This window comes from Nicotiana attenuata, unplaced genomic scaffold, assembly GCF_001879085.1.
Source record: "Nicotiana attenuata strain UT unplaced genomic scaffold, NIATTr2, whole genome shotgun sequence".
Classification (NCBI taxonomy): domain Eukaryota; kingdom Viridiplantae; phylum Streptophyta; class Magnoliopsida; order Solanales; family Solanaceae; genus Nicotiana; species Nicotiana attenuata.
In genome coordinates this window covers 96813-102878 of record NW_017673233.1, presented here as the reverse complement: position 1 = coordinate 102878, position 6066 = coordinate 96813, and positions in this window count along the sequence as shown.

Genomic DNA, 6066 nt, shown 5'->3' with positions numbered 1-6066 from the left:
ATGAGAACAAACAACATAAGAGAATTCGTAAAGAACTTTCTAGTTCTTTAATATTTACCCATGTAAATTCTCTTTTATTTTTGCACATTCATACTTAAATTAACATGGCTAAACCAATTACGCCAACTAAATAAATTATCAATATTGATAAACTTCAGGTTTACACCATGATGTGTGCAATTATCAATAAACTCCAAGTTATTATGATATGAATTTTTACATCAATAAACTTCTACTTTATTGTGACATTCTTTTATTTGTGTTGTACAAACTGGAGAATAAAGGTAACTTTTCATAGACATATTACCCCGTTACAAGTTGTAGTAATAGAATATATTAAATCTTTCCTTTATTTATAGTCTCAGTATAACCAACCACTTTCGCGAATACTTTAGAAACTAAATAAGTTTCTTTGAGACTTACTATGACACAATACCTTATTGATAATCAATTTTATTTCTCTAAAGTAGTACAATTGGCTCTTCCAGAGCTCTCGATTAATTTTGTACTACCACATAATCATCAACATCTATATGGTAAATATCTCTTTCAAAGAAAAAGTTATATCATTATGGTCATAGTCAAAATCGTTATAGGCAAGATATGTTGCTTCCATTACTCTTGCCTTGTAATAATTACATTGCCATAATATTTTGGCATATTAACAATAGGTACGTGATCAATGACCATTCATGCCATAATAATGAAATTATTTTCTTATTCATCTCAACCCTCCTTCTAGAGGTGAGTGTGGTATATTCACTACCACTAGCACGTTCATATTCTTTCAAGAATAAATATGTATTCATAATGATTATCACATTGTTTTCACATTCACTTCAGGAATGTAACATAATAATCCATACGTGTTTTACGAAATATCACGTCAAATCGATGACAAATATTAATTTCACAAAGTGACACAAAGTGAAGGATTATTTTGAGAATCCTTATTGTTCTCATTACCACAATTATGACGATTATAATTTTGTCTATTGTCACGTCCACATCTATTGATACCTTCATGGTAACAATTTTGTCTTCACATATTGCTACCACATTATCTTAAGGGAACGAGAATGAAGCAAATTCAACGGGACGAGTTTCCACTTCTTGTACTCATAATCATACATGAATTTGATCTTGGCAAGACATAGAAATTTTACCACTTCGGGTGGTTATAATTCTTACAAACTCTATTAGAGTTATAACCAAAATTTATTATCTTTTCTTGTATTTAAAATTAAATTATAGAATGTCAAGAATTTAAAAGAGAAAAATAAGGTAAAATACTTACTTTAAATCCAGAATTTATTCATGAGGAAAGTTCATGGAATAATTGACAATTATTATGCTCAATATTATGTATAAGTTGAGCACCATGCACGTATCCTAAAGCCTCTACTCAATTGGTTGGAATCTTGTACTGATGACATGTTATAAAACAATAAAATAAGAAGAGTATTGTAGAGAAAAGTAGAGAGAGAGAATTCTTATTGATTTGGGTTAAATTACAATGAAATAGAACCCCTATATTTACAGGGAAAAAGTGACTTAGCCACCAAGTAACAACCCTAAAATATCTCTAAAATATAGGCATTCATCATAAATAAAATACTATTTATAACATTTTCGATTTTTTTTCAAAAACTTACAAAATTTGATTGACAAACATGATTTTGAAAGAAATATCCGAAAAAGGGAAAAAAGAAAAGCTATGGACAAACGGGTCCTAACAGTCTAACACCACACTTTTTGTTTTTCCTTTTACGGACTACGGACATGTGGGGATTGTTCATGTTGGTATTACTAATCTTGATAATGCAAAGCCAAAGATTTCATTGTGGTCCCTTTTTCTTCTTTACTTCTTTGTCTTTTGTGAAAGACAAAATGTCCCTTATTAGTTGTGGAAAGTCATTTCCTTCTCTTTATATTGAATTGCTCTTTGTTGGGGTTGTAAAGATATACGTGAGGCGTATTCCAAATATGGTTTTGCTAAAATTGCTTCTTCACTTTTTGAGCTTACCAGAATATGTCCAAATTCACTCTCTTTGAATTGAATTTTGTAACGTTCCATTTATTTCTTTGTAACTACCATGCTTTAATTTCTGTAACAGTTGTGTTTAATTTTTGTAACGGTTGCGATTAATTCTTGTAACAGCTCCATCTTTATTTTCTGTAACAGCTACAGATTAATTTCTTTATCTGTAATTGTCCAACAACTTTCCTTATAAAAGGCAGTCTTCTTTATGAATTATCTAACACAGAAAATACCTTTATCTTCTCTTCTTTCTAGGAAACTGTTTTGTGCAAATTCTAAACTTCCAGCCACGAGTGCACGTGTTTGGAGGTGCTGTAGAACCTTGTGGAGCGACCGGTCTTAACGATTTGTACCCAGTCAGGCCGAAATCATTTTCAAAGCAGTGGCTTGCCACGACACAGTATTTTTGATAAGTTGTTCTTGTTTCCTTCTTGTTCTTAGTCAATATTATCTACTCATTTTCCTTACAATTTGAAAGCGATTTTACATATAGTATTGACTAATGGCTACCACTTTGAACAAAACACTTCCTGATCTGTCAAAGCTTGAGCCTTTAGATAGAAACAATTGTAAGCGTAGGTCCCAGAAACTTTTAATTTTCTTTGAACAATTAGAAATTGATTACGTTTTGTTTAACGATCCTCTTGTTGATGTTGTTGTTGATGGTTCTAATGCTGCTACTAATGTTGTTGTTGATGCTGCTAAGAAGAAATTTGAAAAGGATAATAAAACAATTAGAGGGCATCTGCTTAACCATATGACTAACCCTCTCTTTGATTTATTTATAAATTATAAATCTGCTAAAGTCATATGGGATAGTTTGGAGAAGAAATATGGTGAGATGACACAGGAAAAAAGAAGTATGTGGTTGGAAAGTGGATCAAGTTTCAGATCGTTGATGATAAGTGATCGGAGCCAACCCTATACCACTATAGAGTGGCAAGAGCGGTTGATGTAGCTTTTACACGATAAGTCGGGATCAAATCCACGGAGAGCTAAGAAAGGTTTGAAATTGGATTCCTATCTAATCTAGAAATGTGCTATCTTTTCAATTGCACTTCCAATCATTCTTGTTTGTTCGCTATTCTATTTTTATACTAATGATGCAAGTAATTAGACTAAGTATGATATTTTTGTAAGGTTTTCTTAATTGATGGAAAGGCACTAGGGAAGTGACTTACGCCTAGGTGAGTACCTAACGAGATCTAAAACTTAGGGCGAAATTGTTATAGTTGGGATTGTGATATAGCCAGTGCACGAAACTACTCACTATATACCTCTCGGTAGTTTGAGTGACTTTGCCCTAATTAGCTTTCTCAAGCCCAATTGGGTGCTCAAATTGTGCAAGCAAAGTTGGCTGAAGTCGGGTATTACTATCTCTATGTTTAACCCTTTAATTGGGGCTATCAATCTCTTGAATGAGATAGAATGCACCCCGATTCCTTGTTGGCCTGAATTTCTCTCTTCCTCAAGAAGAGCCTAAGTCAAAAAGGCACAAATTGATGTTTGCAACCACCAATTCAACATTAAAAGCACAAATCAGACCAAATATCATTCACCCATAAACATTAAGGTCCTAAAATAGAAGACCCATTAAATACTCACACTAGGGTTGAGCCACAACCCTAACTAATGGGTCTAGCTACTCATAATAACTGAAGAAATCAAAGATTGAGATGAATAATAACCCATAAAAATTAATTACAAGATAAAAGTCTAAGATTAATTGTTAAACTAGCTCTAAAATTACTCAAAAAGGCAAAAGTAGGCGGTTCACGTGCTCAGCTAAACAACAGATGACCTAAAAATCTGAAAAAGAAGTATTTATACACAGCTAAATTTTTCGGGAAAAAATGCCCCTACGGAGGTACCGCTGACAGCGGAAAATGAACCAATGTCGTGGTGAGCCTACCGCGTCCGGATAAAATCAAGCGCGGACCGCAGTCTTCGACTTTCAGCTCAACTTCGGACTCTCTGAATCTCTCCTCCGTTGACCGCGATAAAATGACCGTTGTCGCGGTTGAGGCACCGCTGCCGCATAATTCCACCGTAGTCAGCGGTGACTTGAAAAGCCTCAGATTGCATCTCTCTGAATCTTTGCCACCGTGGACCGCGGTAAATACTCCGCCGTCGCGGTAGAGGCACCGCTGCCGCATAAAAGCACCGCGATCAGCGGTGACTTGAAATCCCAAAAATGCATCTCTCTGAACCTTGTCACCGCGGACCGCGAGATCAATACCGCCTCAGCAGTGGACCCTCCGCGTCCGCGGTTGATTTTCCGCTATAGCGCTCAGTTGACTCAGCTTTGCACTTGTGCAGGTTTCACTATTTTTTGAGCCGGTTTTTGACTTCCTTGTCTCTTTTTGACCAAACACTGCAAATAAGCATAACATGTTAGCTTTCGGGATTACTTGTATACACTTTTAATCCAAAACTTAAGCAGGAAGGAGTGTAAAATAGACTAGAATCCCTAGTTATCAACTCCCCCAAACTTAAGCTTTTGCTTGTCCTCAAGCAAACAAAGTAATACCCACCTCCTTAAGATAAGAGAAAAGAAAATTCAGCTGTCCTAAAGTGACCTCATCTAGCATCAATTCGGACTAACAATTTCCCTCAACTCGAATGCATCATTAACAACACTCAACCTGTTTTAAGCACCATGGATTTAGTGTGACACAAAAGCATCAAGAGTTGACTCAACTCATCAAGGAAACTCTTTCTACTACTTTGGTCAGTGTGGAACCCAAACTCATACTCCTCAACTCTCCATAAGCAAAACCTCACTTTTAAATTGTAGCACTCAGAACGAGGATTTTGGAAAACACACTCATCTCTCTCAAAGGAAGGTCACAAGTCCGGCTCTAAGTACCATAAGCTTGCCCCTCATGTGAGTCACCACTAATGTAAGCTCACTCAACTAAAATGGTAGGTCTCTAGCTGATTTCATCATTACATAGTATCATCATTACAGACCAACTACCAAATCATCAAAAAGTAGGACCACCCCCTCAAATGAAAGCTAGCATTGTCCTCAATGCTAACTAACCAAAAAAAAGATCAAAAAGAGAGGGTTAGAGAGTAAAGAAAACTCCCTATGGGTCCTCCATCTGCATGGGGTCCTGTAGCTGGGTGCCTAGATCATCTGGCAAGGGGTCCTGTGGCTGGCTAGAGGTACCTCTCTCCGGCTCCTCCAGCTGAATCTCTACATCATCTACCCGGGGCATCACTCTCCTCCTCTTGGGCTCTCCCCGAGTCTCCTGCTCCTGAACCTGCTCAGTATGAGTTGCTCGGGGCGGGTCCTGTAATAGTAACTCCAATGGTAGGTCTTCAGCTGATTTCATCTTCTCTACCTCTCCCCTCAACTGCTTCACCGACTCCTTCGAGGGCCGAGTCTTTCTCAGCTTCTTTGTTTGTTCACTCAGCTTCTGAAGTGATTTTCCTTGAACTGCAAGAGCATCCATAATCAGCTTTTGGTTGTCCAGGAGCTTCTTCTGGTTGTCCAGAAACTCCTTAAGGGACACCTCCACTGAAGCTGTCACCTGGGGCTGTGCGGGGGCTGACTGGGCTGCCACAGAACTGGATAGCACAGACAGCTTAGAAGTTGCTGCCTGCATCCAGTTGTTGATACTAGAGAGTGTTTGGCTCAACCTGTGAGCCGTCAATGGATATGCTGAGGAGGATGGAACTGCTGAAGGCATGGAGGTAGATGGTCCGGAGGCAAGATCTGGTATGACAGTGGGAGGATGTGAAGTAGTGACCACCACTACTGGCTCTTCAGACTGGCTAGTAGAAGTAGTAGCTTTGCCCTTGGATTCCTTGGATTTGGGGTTGGCTGGACTCTTCAGGCTATACCATGAAAAGGGCAACTTGGGTTTTACCTTGACATCAAAGTTACTTTTCTCCACCTCCTGATCTTCCAAGTACATGGTAAGGATGTGCGGGAATGGGTACGATCTATCACCCTCATTGACCACTCTAGTGATCACCCTAGACATGATATTCCCGACATTGTTCGGGAACCCCGC